We start from the raw sequence: 23,418 nt of genomic DNA, 5'->3' as shown, positions 1-23,418 counted from the left end.
CCTGCCCACATCATTTGCACCAGGACTGCGGGATCACTGCGGATAGCAAATGAAACTTCCCTTCTAAAAGAATCAGCAATGGGAAGGAGCCTTCCCTTCTTTCGGGAACCACTGTTACCCTCCTGATGCTGGTGAATTTTATCTGGCCCTGTAGATCTTATTTTCTGAGAATTTAACTGAGCTGCCACACCCAACTCATGTCAAAGCCTCAGAAGTCAATAGGTATTCAATATTACCAAGGGTATTGGCATAGGGAGAGCTGATCCCTCCAGTTCCACGCAGTATGTCCTGCCCCCCCTCCATATTTTTACATGGCTAAGATGTCCCTTTTGGCACAGAAGCAAAATTGACAAAGCTCACCTGTTTCCACTTTTCGCATAACGGCATTGTTCTGCCTACAACTATTATCTGCTATTATGCAGAGACAGAGCTGTCTTCAAAGCAACATTCCAGGGGAGCTTTAGCTTTGAATCTGGATTTTTCCCATTTCTCTACATCTGACAAAAGAATTGCTTACAAAATAAAGGATAATTGGGGATTGTGTGTTGTTGTTTTTAAGTTCTTAATTTGAGGTTATTATCTTGAGTCAACAACCTCAAATTTATTTTTTATTGCTGTGAGAAGGAAGAAAAAGAGAGAGCTGAAGATGTGTGGACAGCATAAATGGATTTTATTTTATTTAATGCATTGTTGATGTTTTATATCAAAACTCTACAAAATCATTAAGTGGGAGGGGGCTCTGTTTACATAGGCAGGAAATCCTCAGGTCATGAAAGAACATGTAAATGAGGTTACAGAGCTGCATGGGCCAGCCTTCCCTCCCTGCTGTTCTGCCTGGTGGTGCACTCCCTACTGTTCATGCATTCATCTGGCATGGGAAGAAGCTCTAGTAATGTATACATGTGAGGGGGAACCCTGGTCTAATCATGATATCCCTTTGGTGTTCTTTCAGGGTCCGTCCTCGCACTGCCTGAATATAGGGCCAGCCTAGTACATTTTGGTACCTGAGGCAAAGCACAGAATTGTGCCCCCCCTCCCGCCAGGGAAGAAAAGGTACACCAGGAACAAGGTGGGGAATAAAGAAATATACAAGGATCTGCTGCCCCGTGGCTTCTGCCGTATGAGGCAATTGCCTCACCTTACCTCATTGGTGGGCTGGCCCTGCTAGAATGCTTGGGTGGTGGGCACATGGTAACTGGGTACATTGGTGCCAGAAGGTGGAGCTAGTCCATGTGGCCCTGTGGTATCCCTCATATGGAGGGTTTGTATGCTAACATTGAGTAGTTAATGCATCTGAAAACCATCTCTTGAGGTACCTGGCAGTCATAGACTACCAACTGTTAAGGAAGGGAGAGAAGTGGAGTCAGAGCCCTTTGATTATCCAGGGGCTGTTTTCTCCAAGATTGGAAATCCTATCTATATCTCTATCATGTCAGAATCAGGGGAAAACACTAAAGGCTTTCATTATCAATTGAAGTTTGTCCCCATGTTCAAATAATGAGCATGAGCATCAATAGGAACTGTTAATGATTGGTTGAAACATACCTACAAGCAGAAACATTTCCTCTTGATTAACACCAATATTCCAGATTAAGGAGGAACCAAGCACAAATCATGCCGGAGACAGAGGCTCATCCATGGCAGGGAAACACTCCCAGGTTGCACCCATTCTGCCTGTCAGGTTGGCAGACATGGGCTTAAGTGGCACAGCGGGATGCGGTGAGCTCCCCAGACTCCACTGGAGAACATTGCCAAGATTTTTGTCTCATAAATCCTGGCTTTCCCCAACCTGAACCTCCCCCACTGCCCACAGAGGGCAGTGAGGAACAACCACAATTGACTTGTGACATAGCCAGAAACCCATAAATACACATCTTTTGAATTTCCCAGAGTTACCATACCCAGTGTCCGGTGGTCATCAAAACTTGCATGCCTCATCAGATTGTAAATAGGGAGGGAAATAGAAAGATCTGTAGTTTGTTTGAGACCACTGATGAACACAATCATGAGTGAGTGTACTCAAAATACACAAACACATCCTTTGAACACAAAGGATGCTAGTTGTTTAGACAGGCCAATTCTAATTACCTTACAGGCAACATGCTTTATGAAAAAACTGTCACTTCCTTTTGTAAAGTTATTTATTTTTTAGTATAGTTTGAAGGCACCTGAGACCTTGCTGAAGCCAAGCAGGTGTGGATCTGGTTAAAGTCTAGATGGGAGACCGCTTGGGAACCCCAAGTATATCACCTTGAGTTCCATGATAGAAACAAGGTGGGATCCAAATATAAGAAAATTATAATTATATGTACCTGATACACTTTAAGATGTTGCATGTTGTGAAGCTTGCCCCAGATAACACCCTGATTGCAAGCCTCACCTCCTTCCTAGACAGCTATGTAGTCTCAGAATGAAGTCTATGTAGGTCATTGGGTTAAATTTAGCAGCCAGGCTTGAAAATCTTCTCTTTCCCAAAGTGGGTTTCCCTTCTCCCATTTTATTCTCCATATCCAGCCTGCCCCATGACCACACCTTGCGTCAGGGATAGCCAATGTGGTTCCCTTCTGATGTTGTTGTACTACAGTTCCTATGGTGTAGTGTGGTGTAGTGGTTAAGAGCGATAGACTCATAATCTGGGGAACCGGGTTCGTGTCTCCGCTCCTCCGCATGCAGCTGCTGGGTGACCTTGGGCTAGTCACACTTCTCTGAAGTCTCTCAGCCCCACTCACCTCACAGAGTGTTTGTTGTGGGGGAGGAAGGGAAAGGAGAATGTTAGCCGCTTTGTGACTCCTTCGGGTAGTGATAAAGCGGGATATCAAATCCAAACTCCTCTTCTTCTTCTTCTATTCCTCAGTGTTGGTCATGGGATAGGGGCTGATGGGAGTCATAGTACTTAACTACAGTCTGCCACATTGGTTACTACTGCCCTGCATCTGTCTATCTGATGCCTTTGTAGATCTGCATGATCAGAGGTCCACATGATGCTCCCATAAAAAAGTTATCTACATGACTGTATTACACTTGCACAAACAAACAATTAATACAAAGTCAAGATGAGTTTCTTTCAAATGAAATACTAATTCATGGATGCTTTCTCAGGAACGTTCCAGTGTGTAGCAAGTCTTCTTTGTTGGAATGGCAACTCTGTGTTTCAATGGAATTTAATGGCCCTATGATTGTGCCATAAAGGACCAGGATGATAACTCTTGTCTGTTCAGATCAATGTCCAAACCCTCATGCTGAGGGCATCCCATCAGCAAGCAATTGCCAAGAGGCATCCTTGAGAAGCAATCTCCTCTCTCTTCTCTTTGACAGAGACAATGTCCCTGAGATCTCTTCCCATTAAATCTGTAGCTTTCATATCTCTTGAATCAAATCAAACTTTGAAGGTGGTGATGGTGGGAGTTAAGGATTTTATTTTATCTCTTGTCTATGGCAAACCTCCCCCAAGAAACCTGAGTCTGAACAATAATTTGAAAGGGACAATATTTAAATTAAAAAGGTGCACAGACTAGATGGATAAGTGTTTCAGTGTGGAAGGAGAGCTGGAGAACCAGGGCAGAGGGGAGAAGAAACGTGCATCTCTTTGAATTGTCAATATCTCAGGGCACGGTTGCTCCAGACGTAATGAGAATCCCTATGAATTATCTCTCGCCTTTATTGTCTATTGCTACCAAGGAAAGGGGGAGGAGGAGAGCAAACCAACTTTTTTTTTTTAATTTGGACAGACTTAAAGAAGTGGCATCAAATTTGAAGGGCACCCTATCAATCTGTTGTCCTAGCTGCATGAAATTGTATTTCCCTGCCACTTCATATCTTATTTGCAGCAGCTGGGCTGTAAGTCATTGGTGATAACATTCTTTATTATGCAGCCGTGTTTATGAACTGTGCCTGGAAAGAGATGATAGAAATATGCAGCAATATGCAAAGGGTAAAAGGGGGGGGGGGAGAGAAATGGAAGGGGAGGAGGGGAAATAAATGCTAGTTGCTAAGGCAACCAGGGGGCTATTTTGGGCATCAAATTTTTGCAAATGATGAAAAGCATTTTTATGCAGTGGTTGGTCTTGCCATGAGGAGAAAGGGTGGAGGGTACACAGTGAACTGTGAGATAATATTTGAAAAGGCTGCAGTTTATTTTATTTTGCTATGTTTAAATTTTAGCTATATCAGATCCAGCGCCCCCCCAAGCTTCAAAAATAACTTAGGAAAGGAATTTGATGCATGCTGATTTGGTATGAATTGTGGCTGTTTTAACTAATACACAGAAACACCATCCAAAAATTATACCATCTTTCCATAGTTTCTTTCTTTTCTTATCTCAACTTCTTGCTAAATTTTAAAACAAGGCACCTTTCTTAAGACTCACAATAGATGTGACTTGCTGTACAATATCTTCCTGCAAGCTGAACTCCCAGAAAGACTCAGTGTGCCTCATAAAGCAATATTAGCCTGATTTCTTGAGCTGATTCCCCACCCCCTCCATCTAGAGTTAAAAAAACTAATTTAAAGATGACCTTGGGTTTCCCCAGGGTCTCTGGTTTATCAAGGAAGGGAAAAAGTGAGCTGATAGAACCAACTGGGGCTTCATTTATTCAGACATCCCCTCTGGAAACATCTGGGTTAGGGCGTTCTGGGTGGGTTGGCCAAATAAATAAGCTGCTGAGAAGGAATAAGAAGCAAAGAAAGAAAAGACTGGGCCAAAAAAGCACCCAGAATTCAGATAAGTAGCTGGCAAGTAGGAGGTTGCTTCCAGATGTGGGGTCTAGAGCAGGAATGGCTAACATGTGCCTCAGATGTTACTGAACTACAACTCCCATCAGACCTGGCCACAATGGCCAAAGGTCAGTGATGATGGATGCTGTGGTTCAGCAAAATCTGGATGGCCACAAGTTAGCCACCCCTGGTCTAAAGCAACCATCTCCTTTTGGGTATCACATCAACTAGCTCTTTCTTCCACGCTGACTGATCCTGCTAGTCTGTCTTGACTGCAACAAACTGGAGAGGAGATTGGGACTGGCATTCTGATTCAGAGTGTATATCACTTATGAAACCGTTTATGTGGAACTGCTGTGAGAAGGGGTATCTTCACCATCAGTCTCAGGAATGGGCAGACTCTGGTGGTGTTTGTCCTCAGGCAGCATCTAGAATTTGCCATCTCTGCATCTTATGACAATTAGTGCCATAAACTGGTTATGCATTGCATGGAAAAGAAGAAAGCCTCTCTTGGGGAAAATAGGAGGCTGACTTAAAGTGAGTCAGACTATTGGTCCTTGTAGCTTGGTATTGTACACTGACTGGCAGCAGCTCTTCATAATTTCAGGTAGAAGTATTTCCCACCCCTGCCTAGAGATGCTGGCAATTAAATCTGAGACATTCTGCAGGCAAGGCAGATGCTCTACAACTGAGCTACAACTTTTCATTTTGTTTATCCTGACCTAATACCAGAATTCTAGTGTATTCTTTAAAAACTAAACAAAAAACTCATTTGAATTGCCATTTTAGTAATGTGGTTTTTCCCCCATTCCCAATTTATATTCCAGATTATATTTCCAATCCAAAAAAATGTTAAGTACTTCAGTTTTAAAGAAATATAAGTCAACGGGCAATCACACTTAAATTATTAAGTGCTTAGTGCTAAATATATAATGTATTGGTTTAATTTAAGGATCACTCCCCCCCATCCCTCATGGCCACTCAGGTAAATTGCACCTTTCCCACCCACAGCAGCAGCATCGCAGCTACAGGCATGAATGAAATGCAGCAGGAGGCGCATACAGGAAAAGCGCAACAATCCCAGTAGTGTAGAATGTTTTTTGAAGTCTGTTTGTAGCTAAAAGTGGAAGAGCAACAATTGATTCATACTACCAGTTGCTTGTCTAAAATCAGCTAGAGAGGCCATCCCTTCCCCTATCCATGGTGCTGCTAAGTCTTCCCATATGGTGCCCAAGATGCTGTTCATATCCTCTCTTACCAGGAAACTGACCCCTCGTCTTCAGAATTTCTGCCTTGGACAATACCTTTTCTTATCTAGAACTTTGTTCTATTCCTCAGAATCGATCAGAAATTCTTTCAGAGAGATGGGTGGAAATAAAATAAAGTAAATGGTGCCAGTTTTATCCAAAGAGGCTAAAGTTATTTTGGGAGGGCAGTCAGTCTATGAGCTACTTTAAAGCTGCCCAAGTAGAAATCTGGTTTTTAATATAACAATTCCATCAAATCACTTGTCTCATACCCTAGAACTTTTCATTATGTTCAGTTGTGGACTACAAGTCTCCATCAGCCCCAGCCAGCATGGCCAATACCCAGGGGCTGGGTAAGATCATAGCCAAAAACATCTGGAGGACACCACATTGGCAACCCCTGATTTACAGGACTTTGAAGGTATTGGTAACATAAAGCTAGTGAAATTTATAATTTCTTCCTTCTGTATCATTGCACACCTGCATTATTGCTCTTGTAAGCTTGTGCCTTATAATTAAGTAGTGTGCAATACTGACTTCCACTTGTAATAATTGAATCATGGTAGTTTTGTGAATAATTATAAAAGTGAATTGTTGAGGCCAACAAGCTCCTGTTGAGATAATATGGCTTGTTTTCTGAAATTAACCTAAGGATCACATGCTGGGGGGAGGGATGTAAAATGATATCAAATCAAATTGAGGAATGCCTGCTATACCTCAGCTAACTAGAGTAATTTTCTCTCCAAACAAACGGAACAACCCAGTCAAAATAAAGCACATTTCAATCCCATTGATTTCAGTGGAGTAGAGATGACATGAAGGCTGGCAACTTTAACCCCAGTATGTGCTAATCCCTTGCAGACATCCACAGTGCCTGGAAACAATCAGTCATGTGTATCCACAGCAATGAACAGAGAAGGAATGACCGCTGGGAGGAGTGCAGAAAGAAGAAACGCCATTGTATATCTGCATCAGCACAACTAGACACTTTGATCTGCCCCAGCTGCAACAAAACATGTATCTCTCATATCAGTCTCTACAGCCACAGCAGGCACTGTAATTCTCTAACGGTTTGACTTCACCCCCAAGACGCACTGTTCCGTTGTCTTCTAGGACAGATAAATGTCAACCAACCAGAGAGGACCACATGTTTAAACCATCTAATGAGAGAAAGAAAGATCTCACATCTTGAAGGGAATTAAGCGGCTTTAAACTCTGGATTCATGCACTAAAGCAAAAAGAAATATGATTAGCAAGTTTCCACCACTGATACACTCAGGGTACCACTGGGTTGAAGGTCAACGAAATAGCTCATATATCTATATTTTCCACATATTCTTATACACGTTCTTAGCAGTTATGAGTTATCCAATGGAATGAGAGCCACAAATAAACTAAAAGCACCTAAAGAATGGTAGAAAACTACAACTGGCATTCGTGACTTTTAGGCATTACTAAAGGATGAGATTAATTCTTAGCATTAATGTATCAGTGTTTCAGCAATACTTACAGCAAACACGTAAGGCAGAGATAGAGAACCAGATGTTGTTGGACTACTCCCTGCCATTTGGCCATGCAGGCTGGGGCTGATGGGAATCGGCTATTTTCAATTATTTGTCTTTCTCTTTTCCTGCAAGGGACTAGTTTGGAAGCTTGAAAGTCCTTCATGTGGTGCAGCCCTGTGGAAAATACCATACAGAAATAGAAAAGTCTTGTCCACAGTGTATGTTTATTCAAAAATGTGTGTTTACTTAGAAACGTCACATTGTGTTCAGCAGTTGGCTTTACTCCCTAATAAGATAGCAGCCCTGATTTGGTGTTTAGTTGACTAAGACCAAGGAGAACTAGGTTTGGCTTCCTGCTCACTCAGCCATGAGTCTCGCTAAGTGAATTGTGACTAGTCATACACATTGTCAGCCTAAGCTGGGTTGGTTTTTTTATTTTGAATATTTGTGTCCTGCCTTTCCTAAAAGTTAATGGCAGCTGACAGTAATCTATAAATCGTAGAATAATAGAATCTTAGAGTTGGAAGGGACCCAAGAGTCATCTAGTCTAAGCCCCTGCAATGCAGGAATTTCAGCTAAAACATCCATACAACCACACATCAGTAAGGGTCCAAATAAAAACAATAAATACAAATGCAACACAAATATACCCTGTGGTTGTGAGGATACAGTGAGATAATCCCCATATATTCTATGCCATCTTAAATTCCTTGAAGAAAGGAAAGGATAACATAGCAACACAATACATATATTGTATCTAACTCAGTGAATCTGTGGTTATAGATGCCCTGGAAAATGTATTACTAAGTTAATGGCAAACGCCACCAAAAAGTGGTACCTTTAGCTGTGAATGTGCTGGGTCAGACTTCACTTTCTCTGTGTTTGGCTGTGCCCACGATGCTGGTCTTGAGTGCTGCTGTAGTGCTGTTAGCTGTGCAAGCAATGTTATTATGATAACTAGGGATGGAAAACAATGCATCTTTAGTGAACCCAAGGCAAAGCAAAAAGTACCTACATGTGCCTGTCCAGAAAGGTTGCATTTATACATGGAAGTCTATACCTTCTGATGTTGAATACAAGTGATCCAAGAACCACATAGAATTGCAGAAATAACTTAGTCACATAAAGATACCCATTGTATGTGGGTGACAAACTCTCATTGCAGCCCTTGGACTGCAAAACTTAGTCTCTTCTTTCCTGTGGATTGCTGATATGATGAACTGAATTCTTTCAGGACTTCTAAATGGTAACCATAATTTTAATCATACAGAATAATTCATTTCACAACTGTTTTCAATATATTTCTTTGTAGAAACTAGCCATACCTGATTGAAAAACGGGATGCAAGTACTGTACAGCTTATTGACACTGAATGGTGATTGGTCTTACGAAATATAGCAGTTCTTGAACTGTTAACAAATGCCCTCAAATAACAGACACTTATCTGGATATCACACAACCACAGCTCAATTACCTGCATTTTTAATAGTTGACAACAATATGAAGGCACTCTTTCTTTTTCCTAGGACATGGAAACAGCTACATGTGAATATAAAACCAAAGAAAACGAGGATCTCTATGAGAACAGAAAGGTCAGTCTCTGAAATTTGCTTCACATGCTTTCACTGTTGCATCATTGTATTTTAAAAACCTAACCCCCTTTCCTTGTATATACATTACATGGTGCGTAAAGTAACAGGCAGCCCCACAGGAATGGTCAAGATGCCTCTGAGATAAAAATATATATGCTTGTGATATTTTTATTGGGGTGGGGGATTTCCTTAACTCATAGCAGACTACCGTAATTAAGGCGGCATAATTTTCCTGAAGTAGGGGCATATAGATGTGGTGCATTTTTAAGAACTGTGCAGTTGTATGTGCTGTGTAGAAATAGTAGAGGCCGAACTTCCGGAGGCGGCGCGAATGGCAATGGCTGCCCTTTTCCAGTGGTGAAGGGGGAGCTCCGCGGAAACGGGTCGTCCACTACGGTGAAGCGGAGACCCGCATCAGAAACCCACAGGCAGCGAAAGCCTGTGGTCGTGGGGACTCGGCGGGCACCAGAAGCGCCCCCCAAAACGGTGAAGGGACCCCGTAAGGGGTTTCGGAGCGTGGAGGGGCTGGCGCGGTGCTGTGAGTCGATCGCTCTTTCCGTGGAGTGAAGCTGCATGGCCGCTGTCGGTGAGCGCTGACCTTTTTTCCTGGGAACATTCGATCCAAAAAGCACCAACCCGTGAGTAAGAAAAAGTTAGAAATAATTGGAGGCTAAATTACTGACAATTCGGCTAAAAGCGGGAGACGCAACCAGGAAGTCCGTCTCCCGTCTTTGCTTAAGATCTAAAGCAAAGGACTTTGAAGCTTGGAGCCTTTGATGAGGCGTTAAAAGCAACCAATCTGCGCATCTAGTAAAAAGGTAAAGGTACCCCTGCCCGTACGGGCCAGTCTTGACAGACTCTGGGGTTGTGCGCCCATCTCACTTAAGAGGCCAGGGGCCAGCGCTGTCCGGAGACACTTCCGGGTCACGTGGCCAGTGTGACATCGCTGCTCTGGCGAGCCAGAGCCGCACACGGAAACGCCGTTTACCTTCCCGCTGGTAAGCGGTCCCTATTTATCTACTTGCACCCGGAGGTGCTTTCGAACTGCTAGGTTGGCAGGCGCTGGGACCGAGCAACGGGAGCGCACCCCGCCGTAGGGATTCGAACCGCCGACCTTTCGATCGGCAAGTCCTAGGCGCTGAGGCTTTAACCCACAGTGCCACCTGCGTCCCAATCTGCGCATCTACCGGAGCTGTTTTTATGGAGATTTAGGATTTAATGGTTAAAGTGACTTAATCTTTAGTATGGACTGTGCTTTACCTCTTCTTCCGGAATTACAATTTTACAGAGAGACCCAGGCAGGCGGTCTGCCTGTTTAACAGAGCTGTCAGATTGCAAACTTTGACACTTTGTTACTTTGGATTGCTACAGCTGAGTGTTACTGGAACTGTTATATTGAATCATCTTTTCTGGCACTTGATAGAAACATTGTTGTGCTTTTAAGACCAATTCTGCCAACTACAGGAAAACTGAAGGTTTCTCTGGAAATTAACGGCTGTCTGGGCATTGTTTTAAAAGTTTTGGAACTTTGAAATGATTGGACTTTTGAACAATTGGTTTTAACAACTTGGTTTCTTCCCTCAAAATATATTCGAACTCCCTCTAGAGGACTTTGGATTTACAATTGTATGTGACTTTGCTTTCTCTTTCCTTTCCTCCTGTTTGGCTGTTTACCCTCTGGGCTGGTGGTTTCCCATGGGAACTCACTCAGTTTGACCTTGATTATAAGACAGAATTGGAATGAGTGGCACTGGGAGAACAAGAGCGGCTAAAGCGAAAGCTAAACAAACAACTTTGACTTTAATTTCACAGCCGCGTAGATCATCTGTCCCTGCTGTTTTGGAAGGGGAAGAAGGAATTGTGCAACCTTTGCCGGAAGATATGGCAGCAGGAGGATCTACCTCAGTACTAGATAAAATCTTTGAAAAATTGGAAGCTTTGGATAAAAAAGCGGATGAGCAAACGGCTAAGATTGATCAAAATACAGCCAGTGTTAACAAACTCACTGAACAAGTCACTTTGAATGCACAATCAATTGGCAAATTATTTGAAGCCACCGCAGAAAACCGAAAATTGGCAGAGGAAGCCAACCAAAAAGCTGAAGAACTAAAGCAGGAGGTAAAACCTTTGCATAAGCAAATTGGAGAACAGCAGGCCTATCTGTCTATGATAGAACTACGGGCTCTGGAAAATAATTTAAGATTGAGGTCAATATTAGAACTTGAACAAGGGAATTTAATTGAGTTCCTGACAAAAGAATTTTCCAAGTTCTGGCCTTTGGAGGAAGAAAAGGACTTTAAAATTGTGACTGCTTTTAGACTTGGAAAACTGACAAGGAAAGACAGGACCAGAGACTGTTTGATTACCTTGAGATCTAAGGAGGAAAGAGACAAAATATTAGGCCTACATTACGAAAAGTCACTTGAAATTTCAGACAGAAGAGCAGAGATCTATAAAGATATCCCTAAACAACTTTTGGACCTTAGATCCACCTACACTGAGTTAGTAAGACTGCTGAGGAGCAACTCAATTGTCTTTAGGTGGGAATTTCCCCAAGGATTATCTTTTACTTTCAGAGGGAAGAAGGTGAAAATTAAAACAGCTGAGGATAAAGATAAATTTTTGAGTGCCTACGGAGAGGACCTTCAGAAAGGGATTGAAAGACCTTCAGGGTCTGGACCAGCGTCTGCACCTACACCTACACCTTCGGGGTCAGAAGACCAGGAAAAGATACCACCACTAGAGGAATAACAGATTTGTCCAGGATGTCTCTGCAACTTCTGAGTTGGAACATCAATGGCGCCAACTCTCCGGAAAAAAGAAGAATATTTCACATATTGAAAAAAGGACAATTGGACATTATCTGCCTGCAAGAAACACATGTGACCAGGCTCCACAGAAAAGTGTTAATAAACAAAAGATTAGGCCAAGAATTTATTTCTTCGGACCGAGTCAAGAAAAGAGGTGTGGTGATATATGCAAAAGAGAGCCTGTCACCAAAATTTTTATTTAAAGATGAGCAAGGAAGAATTTTGGCAATTGAGATACAAAACCAAGGAGAAAAGTTTTTGATATTAGGAATTTATGCGCCAAATGAGGGGAAATCGGAATTTTATAAGAAGTTGCATGAGATAATGCTGGACTATCTGAACTATGACAACATCATCATGATGGGAGATATGAATGAGGTGGCATCGACCAACATGGATAAGTCACATAGTCAAAATGTGACAAAAGATGGCAGACTACCTAAAACATTTTTTGAACTCACTGACAATATGGACTTGATTGACATTTGGAGAACAAAGAATCCCCTGGGAAGAGAAGGAACATTTTTTTCTGAAGCCCAACTGACATGGACAAGAATCGACCAAATATGGATAACTAGAGGTCTGGCACCTAAGATAAGAAAAGTGGAAATCTGCCCAAAAACCTGCTCCGACCATAATGCGTAAAGATGGATATGAGACTAACTCCAACCGGCTCCTTCAGATGGAAGATGAATGACAATTTGTTTAGAGATCAGGAGATTATTAAAAAGGCCCAAAAAGCTTTGAAGGACTACTTTGAGATAAATTTGAACACTACGGTGGAAAAAAGAACCGTCTGGGACGCAAGTAAAGCGGTTATGAGGGGGTTTCTGATACAACAGAACACCATAAAGAAAAGAGCACAGAATGAGAAAAAAGACAAGATTCTGGAGAAAATTAAAGAATGTGAGAAGAAGTTAAGATCGAGACCGAAGTCAAAGGAGATTTTAAGAGAAATTAAACTCTACCAAGCACAATACTCTAAATTGATAAATCAGGAAGTGGAATGGAAAGTCAAGCTAATGAAACAAAGATCTTTTGAATCGGCAAATAAATGTGGAAAGCTGTTAGCATGGCAGCTGAAAAAGAGACAAAAATTGAACACGGTCACAAATTTAGAGATTGAAGGAAGAAATATTCAGAACCCAGTGGAGATCAGAAAGTGTTTCCAGAGATACTTTAAACAACTATATACACAAGGGCCGCAAAATGAGGTGGAGATAGAACAATTTTTGACAAAGAATGGTCTACCAAGGCTGTCTCAGGAAAATAGAACAATCCTGAATTATAAAATAACACAACAAGAGATTGAAGAAGCCATTCAGAATATGCAACTGGGCAAGTCTCCAGGGCCAGATGGGCTTACCTCCAAATATTATAAGACATTGAAAGACTACTTGATACATCCATTAATGGAGGTTTGCAATGAAATTATGGAGGGGAAGAAGGCACCGGAGTCGTGGAAAGAAGCTTTCATCACATTGATACCCAAACTAGAAACTGAAAAGACACAACTTAAGAACTACCGCCCCATCTCCCTCTTGAATGTGGATTATAAAATATTTGCAGACATTTTAGCAAGTAGATTTAAAAAAGTTTTAAATGAGGTAATCCACAAGGACCAAGCAGGCTTTCTCCCAGGTAGACATTTGTTTGCTAACACAAGGAACATTATTGACATTTTGGAACTTTTGCAAACAAATATTAATACTAAAGCAGTGTTAATTTTTATAGATGCGGAGAAGGCCTTTGATAATATTTCTTGGAAGTTTATGAAGAAAAACTTGGAAGGGATGGGAGTGGGATGGGGATTTGAGAATGGGATAGACACAATTTATTCAGAACAAAAGGCTAAATTGATAGTGAACAATGTGGTGACGGAAGAGTTCAAAATTGAAAAAGGAACACAACAAGGTTGCCCTATCTCTCCTTTGTTATTTATTTCGGTCCTGGAGGTGCTCTTGAACATGATCAGAGGGGACCGGTTGGTGGAAGGAATTCAGGTCGGAGCGAAACAGTATAAACTTAAAGCTTTTGCAGATGACCTGGTTTTGACCTTACAGGAGCCAGAATCTAGTACGAAAAGGGTATTACAATTGATTCAGGAGTTTGGTCGGGTGGCGGGATTCAAACTTAACAAGCAGAAAACTAAGGTATTGGGGAAAAAATGACACCTTTGGAATCAGAAAGGTTTCAGAAAGAGACAGAGTTAAACGTGGTTAAAAAAGTAAGATACCTAGGGGTAAACATAATAGTTAAGAACCTGAGCCTATTCAAGGACAACTATGAAAAGTGTTGGTTAGAAATTAAAAGGGATTTAGAAGCTTGGTCAAGATTGAAACTTTCCTTGTCGGGCCGAATTGCTGCTATAAAAATGAATGTATTGCCAAAAATGTTGGTTTTGTTCCAGACTTTACAGATTGTGGATAAAATGGAGTGTTTTGGGAGGTGGCAAAGAGACATTTCTAAATTTGTCTGGCAGGGCAAAAAGCCCAGAATTAAGTTTAAGATATTAACTGACGCTAAAGAAAGAGGGGGCTTTGCCCTGCCAGACTTAAAGTTGTACTACGAATCAGCAGCTTTTTGCTGGCTGAAAGATTGGCTGCTTCTTGAAAACACTGATGTTTTGGATCTGGAAGGTTTTAACAATGCTTATGGATGGCATGCATATTTGTGGTATGACAAGGTTAAAAGTCACAAGGTTTTCAAGAACCATATTGTCAGGAAAGCAGTGTTTAATGTCTGGATAAAATATAAAGACTTGCTGGAAAACAAGACCCCAAGGTGGTTATCACCAATGGAAGCTAAGGCCCGGAAAAGACTCAATATGGAGGCCAAATGGCCGAAATATTGGGAAATATTAGAAAAAGATGGAGATAATTGGAGGCTGCAGAGTTTGGAGAAATTAAAAGACAAAGTGCGAGATTGGCTACATTATGCTCAGATCAAAGAGGTTTCTAAGTTGGACAAAAAGATAGGATTCCAGGTGGAAAAATCAAAGTTGGAAACGGAATTGTTAGAACCTAAGACTAAGGTACTTTCGAGAATGTATAATTTGCTGTTAAAATGGAATACACAAGATGAAACGGTTAAATCGGCTATGATAAAATGGGCACAGGACATTGGGTACAATATTATGTTTGCAGACTGGGAAAGGTTATGGATCACCGGTCTGAAATTCACGGCATGTAATGCCTTGAAAGAAAATATTATGAAAATGATATATAGGTGGTACATGACCCCAGTCAAGCTTGCAAAAATATACCATTTGTCTGATAATAAATGTTGGAAATGTAAAGAAACAGAAGGAACATTCTTTCACCTCTGGTGGACCTGCCCTAGAGTCAAGGCTTTCTGGGAAATGATATATAATGAGTTGAAAAAGGTATTTAAGTATACCTTCCTTAAGAAACCAGAGGCCTTTCTTTTAGGCATCATCGGCCAGAGGGTGTTAAAGAAGGACCGAACATTTTTTATGTATGCAACAACAGCAGCAAGGATACTAGTCGCCAAGCACTGGAAAACCCAAGATTTACCCACACTGGAAGAATGGCAGACGCAACTGATAGACTATATGGAGTTAGCAGAAATGACCGGCAGAATCCGAGACCTGGGAGAAGAGGCCATGGAGGAGGACTGGAAGAAATTCAAGGACTATTTACAAAAATATTGTAAACTGTATGAGTGTTGAGAAAGATGCAAGATTATAAATAATATGGCACCATTAAATTAGTTGAAAGGGATATGAAGATAAGTGAAAATATATGAAAAGTTAAATTTTGGTTAAATAATATGTTAAAATTAAGTTTTTAAGATTGGGGTAAAATTATTTAACATTTGGGACATAATATTTGAAAGTTATAAAATAAGATTTGAAACATGGTGATAAATTGCTGGACAAAGTTTGATAAACCTGGAACGCAGGAACGAGAGACGTGAGGAAGTCCAATGAAGTGAAGAAAGTAAGATTATTGTAAAGTTATATGTCATTTTGTTTGTTTTTTATATTGTATTAAGAAAATCTTGAATAAATATCTTATAAAAAAAAAGAAATAGTAGAGGCCAAATACCACAATGAGAAATGTAGCTTAACAATGATTTGAAGGTTTTGTATTTAAAGATTATAGAGAATCTTTATAATCTACCTATAAAATTATACCTATATGTCAGAATAGTGTTTTCCACTTGCACAATGGTTTTAGCATAAAGTATGCTATAAGCAAGAGACCAGACCTTGAATGACCTTAGTGGTACTAAATGATCTCAGGAATCTATGGTTGCATAAACAGGTACAGTGGTACCTCGGGTTACAGACGCTTCAGGTTACAGACTCCGCTAACCTAGAAATAGTATCCTGCTTCAGGATGAGAACAGAAATCACTTGGCGGTGGCGCGGAGGCAGCGGGAGGCCCCATTAGCTAAAGTGGTACCTCAGGTTAAGAACAGTTTCAGGTTAAGAACGGACCTCCAGAACGAATTGAGTTCTTAACCTGAGGTACCACTGTAGTCATAAACTTCCAAGAAGAACACTGCAGAGAAGCTGTTGTAATGTAACTTTTTGTAAGTGTAACATTTTGTATGGATTCAAAGTGGATCACTCAACAGACAGTCTGACTTTACAGTCTATCAGCGTTCTGGTTTAGTTGCTTACCTTGGGACCTATGAAGGCTGGAGGCCAATCATTTTGAAAGCTTGTTCTTTACTCTAGCATGTTATCTACTCTTGAACATAGATGTGGTCCTCCAAATCTTGTTGGACTCCATCTCCCATCTCCCCAGCTAGCAAGGAGGCCCAATGGCCAGAGATTATGAGAGCTGTAGCTCCGAAGCATTTAGACACCCCTGTTCTACACCATCAGTTCCAAAGAAAATAAAGTATGTTTCTTATCTCAGATGTCAAAACCCCAAATCCCACCTTTACTGTTTTAGATGACTTTATGTTTAGGATCTCCCTGTTTCTGTAAGCCACTTTCACATGAAACTGGATCATTTTGCTGTCAACATATTATGGGGTGCCAGATAGAAAACCATTTCCAATCCTCCTTAAGTGCCCAATTGATCTTGCCTCAAAGTCTAACAGTCTTTTCCCCCCTCCCTGTGACAATTGTAAATTATTCTTTAAAAAAATTATTATTATTATTATCAAGATGCTCTCCCCCCCTTCCGATGTACTGCACAATATCTCTCCCCTGGAAACCCAGCTGAATGTATAATTTTTTACCACTCTGACTGTCAGATGCTTAAAAGCTACCGCTGGAGGTGCTTGCATAAAAGAGTTCCTTTGTGGATCTCTGAGAGAATCTAGCAATGTTCTTGATAGTATCCCACCATGCTGATAAGGGCTGGCTGCTCTAGTTGCATCTGACTTAATGACTATGCATTCTTTTTCTCCGTGTATCCATCCCATCAGTTCTATTCTACATTAGCATGCAGCTTGTGCAAAGCTTGTACAAAGCAGTGGAATTTGGGAGCTGTTCAAACCTGTTTTTGGTATAAAAATAAATGTAGAAGAACAATACATACAGGAAATCTGGACCTTTTTGTCTTTGGGCTTGTTTCCTTGCATATGTCCAAGTTCCATGCCATAGGGGGCATAGGAAGGTGATGGGGTTCAAAAGTTCCATCAGATTAATTGGATTCTACTCCATTTATGTCATGAAAGATTTGCTATTTTTTTAAAGGAAGGCTGGTATTGTAGAATTGTTATCTGATACACGAGACAATTGTATGTAACTGAAAATTGGTGGGGCAAATTCCCCTGACCTATTTTTTTCTTCTTTTGTCCTCAAATTTCTGATTATTCAGTTGGCCTGGCACTCTGTGTGAGCTCTAAAAAGCACATGGGGATGCTGTGTCATGGGGATTTCAATTCCTTTCAGCAGGGGGAGTTGATAAGTTGGTGCTGTGGGATGCTTCTGCAGATTGGCTCCCTCTTTGGAAATGCATGGAGAAGTGGAGCAATGCACCAGAGTCCCCACAGCCAGAACAGATAGCTGGCTTGGAAGTTTTAAAGCATTTCTCCTTCCCCAACAGCTCAAGGCCTGAAAAATACTTCAGAACAAAATGTAAATATAGATAGTCATTGGGGGAGAAACATAATGCATTTATGCTAATGCCAGCTTACACTTACCCTATTGGGAGCTAGTGAAGACAGGAAGAAAAACAGTCAAAACATACTTGATATTTGGCTTGTCTCTAAAGAAGGCCTGTCTGTTTCAAACTTCAGGAATCCTCCTAAGAATGCCCCTCTGAACATCCTTTCTGTTTAAACACTGAGAAAAGATGTGAGAGCTGAGGCAGAAAGGTTGTGCTTTTGTTCCCCTATCCATCAACCCCAGCTCCCTGCTTGATGCTCCTCTTGGTCTACCCATCCTATTAGGATAGTCACCGCTACCCTGCGTATTGGGATATTTACCAGCACTGTGGGTGCACCCATGGTTTGGGAAGGCTGAGGCTATTTCTGCATACATACATGCATGCATGCATATTCCCAAATGGTACGCCCTCTCTCCCACATATACAGCGAGAAAAAGAAACCACAGAAATGGATACTAGTAATTCTAGCTGCTACATACAACCATTGTTGTGATGGACATGGATCTCATTGTGGAAGAAGCTGGGGAAAGGGTGGGCTATTTTTTCCAGTTTAGCCAGATACATAAATATGCTATGACACCATTCTTGGGGAGTGGAAGGAACTAATTGGAGATACTTTAGTCCAAGTTTCCCATGCAATGCTTGAATGCAGCAGCAAGGTGGTTAGTGGGTACATGCATGTGGGAGCTTATTACCCCCATTTCACAACAGTGGCCACCAATTGCTTTCTGGCACAATTCAAGGGGATGGAGTTTACCTTTAAAGCCATAGATATCTTAGGTCTAGTTTATTAATCTCCTTTACTATTCTGCCCTAAGACCTGATGGGGTGCTCTTCTCTGTCCCAAATCTGGCAGATTTTCAAGACAGCTGAGAGAGAGCCTCTTCGTCCTCCATTCATTCAGAGGGCTTTTTGGACCCCCTCTTCACCAGTCTTCCACCAGCTATTTAAAACTTTTAACATTGTTATTCAGACTTCCTTTGCTGTAGAAGTGCTGTCTTCACTGTAAAAGGACAGGACAGGAAATTCCCAAAACAAATAAATAAGCTGCTCACCTACAGCCATCTGAAACTGCCATCAAGTCCCATGAAAGGATAATTATTATTAAATTGTGATCTGAAAATAGGGAAGTATGAAATCTGGACAGAGTTGCATCTCTGAACTAGACTGAAGCCAGGAGTAGATGACCATTGTTTAATGAATGCCAGAGACTGTAGTAGAATAATAGTAAAAGTCTATTTCTCTTTTAAAAAAAGACTAAAGAATAAAACTTTCCTAGTTTCACTTTCTATGCCATAAAATACAGTATATAGCATTATCCATCATAGGAGCCAACTCCTAGGGGGCATGGGGGCTTTTGCGTCCACAATAAAATATTTGAGGGGGCAGGCCCCCATAAAGTTGATGGGCATTCCCGTTCAAATGGTGTGTGTGCACTGCGTCATGTGATCAGTTATGCAGGGCAGGGCTTACCTGAGCCCCCACAATATTTTATTCAAGTTGGCATCCCTGTTGCCCATAGAAGGCATTGTTCTGGTTCAAGGTCACATATCACTACAATCGTTGTATGGTGGAAAGTGGAAGACAAATGAAAAAGGATTGACACATGGGTTTCTCTGTGATTCTGCACCATGCCATATTCAGATGTCTGGAAACCTTCTCAGGAGAAATGGATTATTTTAGGATGAATATTTCTCTCTTGTATCAGTTCAGGATTCTTCTTGCTGTGTCGTTATTCCACCCTTACTCTCGCCCATCTTTCTTTTGTTGGCTGCCACATAATAGTTGTTGTATTGTTTGTTGTTTGTTTAATATACATCCCTTCATCCGAGGTTCACAGGGCAATTTACAGTATAATACATAACATAACGAAAACCAAAAACAGTAACCCTCCATCACCCAGTTTAAAAGGCCATAGAATGTTCAATCAGCCTAAAGGCCTGGTTATAGAGGAACCTTCTCTTCTGCTGCTGCTGCTGAGAAGGCACTGTCCCAACGTACCTGCTAAAGTGTACCACCCGTTGATGGTTGGGGAACTTCCTATGGGATGAGGATGGTGAGTGTTGCTCCAATGCAAGATCCTGGACCAGATGATCTTCAGGTTCCTTCAAACCTCACAATTCATGACTGTTAAGTAAAATATATAAAGTCAGATTACCAACCAAAAGCTGCCCGTAGGACATAATTCTTCCTGCTTATGCTATTAACGAGGCAGACCTGTTGTCCCCTTACAAGCTGCAAATTACACAGGCAAATGTAATTACCCATTCCCTTTGTTATTAGCACTCAGTGAGGAAGTTTCCAGCCATCCTTCCTTTCATGGCATTTCAAAGCTTTCTCATAAGATGCATTCCTGATATTAAAGACAATGAGATGTCCTTTTTTTAAAAAAAAAGAATTCAATTAAACATATGCCTACTGTGACTCTTTATTCACAGCAAATTGTCTCTGTAAATAATCTTCATCAAAAGTCAGAACCAATCCCCATTAGTTGTTTAGATTAATTAATGAGTCCCCCTGGAGCCACCCAAATGAATTCAATTTAAACGTCAACAACTTGGCTACGGAGTTTCCCAGGTTGGCATTAAGACAATATTAAACCTGCAATAAGTCACATTTAAAATGTTAATTCGGAGAAGCTCTCCATTTAGAGCACTTAATTAAATCCTTAAATAAACTGCATGGGCTCTGTACCAGATGGTTCTGCATTTTCATTGCAGCAAAGAGCCTTGAAGTCATTGAGGGAAGTAATATCGTAGGCATGGTGAAGATAACCAGGATATATAGTGTAATAAAATCTAATCTTGTTTCCAGCCGGGAGATTCAGTGTATGTACACAACCCAGGCTAAAATTGTAAGTTAATTACATTAACCCCAGTATACTCTGGTATCTGAGCAGCCACGAGACAAAATTAGTCTTTTCCCATCATAAGATTCTTTTCAACTTCACTATATTAATTTTTCACCAAATACTTACTCATAAGGAAAATTGAAGTTAATGTAACCAAAGACAAAGTAATGCAGTCTTAATATTCTGAAGGGATTAGAAGGGGCTGCATAAATACACTCAGCAAATGTCAGTCACTTGGAATGGATTTTAAGGAAGTGGAGGAGGTGCAAAGGGGAAAAAATTATAGCATCCAGCTGTGTTATGCATTATGTTGAGGTGCCCTGGAAGTTACAATTTCAGGAATGCAGGCCTTCAAATAAATAGCTTAAGAGAGGTGGCTCCTGATAGGCAGCTGGGATCCTGAGTGAACTCTTTGCATGGTGGTAGCTGTAAATCAAGGTGGCAAGTATGTCTTCCCTCTTGCCAAAGGCTCCCTCTTAGCATATGACAGGTAGACACTGGAAGTGAACAAAAGGGACTGGCCCCGGCTGATGAGGGTGATCAGCAGGGTACTCAGAAACTCAGACTCCTCCTGCCTCTTTCTGCCTTCTAAAAGTTAAAAGAAATACGTCGCATGTGACATTTTACCGGCAGGGAAATAAGTGCCATGTAGCAAAGAAAAGGGACGTGGGTGGTGCTGTGGGTTAAACCACAGAGCCTAGGACTTGCCGATCAGAAGGTCGGCGGTTCGAATCCCCGCGGCAGGGTGAGCTCCTGTTGCTCAGTCCCTGCTCCTGCCAACCTAGCAGTTAGAAAGCACATCAAAGTGCAAGTAGATAAATAGGTACCGCTCCAGTGGGAAGGTAAACGGCATTTCCGTGCACTGCTCTGGTTCGCCAGAAGTGGCTTAGTCATGCTGGCCACATGACCCGGAAGCTGTACACCGGCTCCCTCGGCCAATAAAGTGAGATGAGCGCCGCAACCCCAGAGTCGGTCACGACTGGACCTAATGGTCAGGGGTCCCTTTACCTTTAGCAAAGAAAAATCCATTCCTAGTGACAAATGGCAATCCAAGAAAACCCAGATTGCCATTTGCTCTGAAGCGGTTTTCCTGTGGGGAAGGGAGTGGAATGAAAGGAAGTGTGGATAAGCCCAAGCTTGGCTTACGGTACCTCTGAATCAAGCGAAGACTAGCCATATATGGCTCACCCATTGGTAACTTATACTCAGATGTCTCAGGGTTGTGCTCTTCACATTGATTCTTTTGAGCAGAGCCAAATACTGGAGTGTACACAGTCCCTTTCCCCCAAGCAGCCTTAGAGAAGCTGTCCTAGTACTACATGACATAAGAAGCTGCCACTGAGCCATTTCCCTAGTGCCAGAGTGAGTGCAGGCCTAACCCTATAAAAAAAATAGTTTTTTTGTAGATCAGGAGGGGGCAGAATGTGGAGGGGGTGGGATGCTTCAATAATCACCACTTCCTGAGCTCCCCTCTAAATGGAAGATAATCTGTGTGGTACCATTTCACTTGATTTCAGTCTCCAGCCACCCTGACACCCTATGCTTCGAAATGAGCTCTTCTGAAAGTGAGAAGGGAGATGGATTTCACATAGTACAGAGATGGTGAATAATTTTTTCCTTCTCTTCACACACCCACACCCTGGCAGTCCATGGCTTTACCTTATCTGTAGGGATGGAAGGATATGTCAAATTTGGTTCCCTCAGTTGTTGGCTTGTCTTTCTTGGGACACAATGGAAGAGTGTGCCATCAAGGGTGAAGTCAAACCATTGGAGAATTACAGCGCTGGCTGTGACTATAGAGACCGATATGAGAGAGACATGTTTTGTTGCAGCTGGGGCAGGTGAAGGCGTCTGGTTGTGCTTCTGCAGGTGCACCATCCTTTGCAAGTAATCTCAGAGTGATTTGTTGTTGTTGTTTAGTTGTTTAGTCGTGTCCGACTCTTTGTGACCCCATGAACCAGAGCACGCCAGGCACTCCTGTCTTCCACTGCCTCCTGCAGTTTGGTCAAACTCATGTTTGGCTCTCAGGTCCTGGTGGTGGTTGCTGGTGAGTAACCAGGCAGGACTCTGACCTGTCTTTTACAGGTTTTATTGGTGCAAACTATTTACAGTGCAGAACCACAAAGTTCATGTCCGTCTTAGTCAATTGCAGAATCCAGGAGTGGCCTCTTCTGGCTTCTCCCCCAACATAAGAACTTAGACACCCCAAATCTCCACCTCCCCTCCTTGCGTTTCACCCCTCTGCGCAGGCTGGGTGATGGAAGTGGCGTGTGTGCCTCTTGGCCAGCCGGGTTACATGAGGCGCTTGAGCTCTCAGCAGCATCTTCGAGCCCTTTCCTCGCTTGGCTCCCCCATTCCCTCTCTGCTCCACTGGAGGTGTGGCTTTCCACACCACTGGACGAGGAGCTGCTCCTCAGAAGCGTAGGACGTTCTCTGTATTCCCTTGCCTCCCTCCCCTCTTCCGAAGGCAGTCCCCTGACATCGTAGCTTTGAGAACACTGTCCAACCATCTCATCCTCTGTCGTTCCCTTCTTCTTGTGCCCTCAATCTTTCCCAACAGAGTGTGACAAATGTTTGCAACAGGCTGTGTCCAGTGACATCCCCA

General features: G+C 42.0%; 1 long non-coding RNA gene across 1 annotated transcript in view; it reads left to right on the top strand.

Annotated features, from left to right (window-relative positions):
- The window catches only part of LOC310839568, a 321,862-nt gene that overhangs the window by 33,154 nt on the left and 265,290 nt on the right, over positions 1-23,418 (top strand). The window contains exon 3 of the long non-coding RNA XR_014561540.1: positions 8,992-9,057. This is a non-coding gene — a long non-coding RNA (uncharacterized lncRNA). The remainder of the gene's footprint in view (positions 1-8,991; positions 9,058-23,418) is intronic.

Source organism: Podarcis gaigeae, assembly GCF_964106915.1.
Source record: "Podarcis gaigeae genome assembly, chromosome: 2".
NCBI classification, from domain to species: Eukaryota; Metazoa; Chordata; class Lepidosauria; order Squamata; family Lacertidae; genus Podarcis; species Podarcis gaigeae.
The sequence above is the reverse complement of the archived record's forward strand: the minus strand, read 5'-3'. Positions and strand labels throughout refer to the sequence as shown.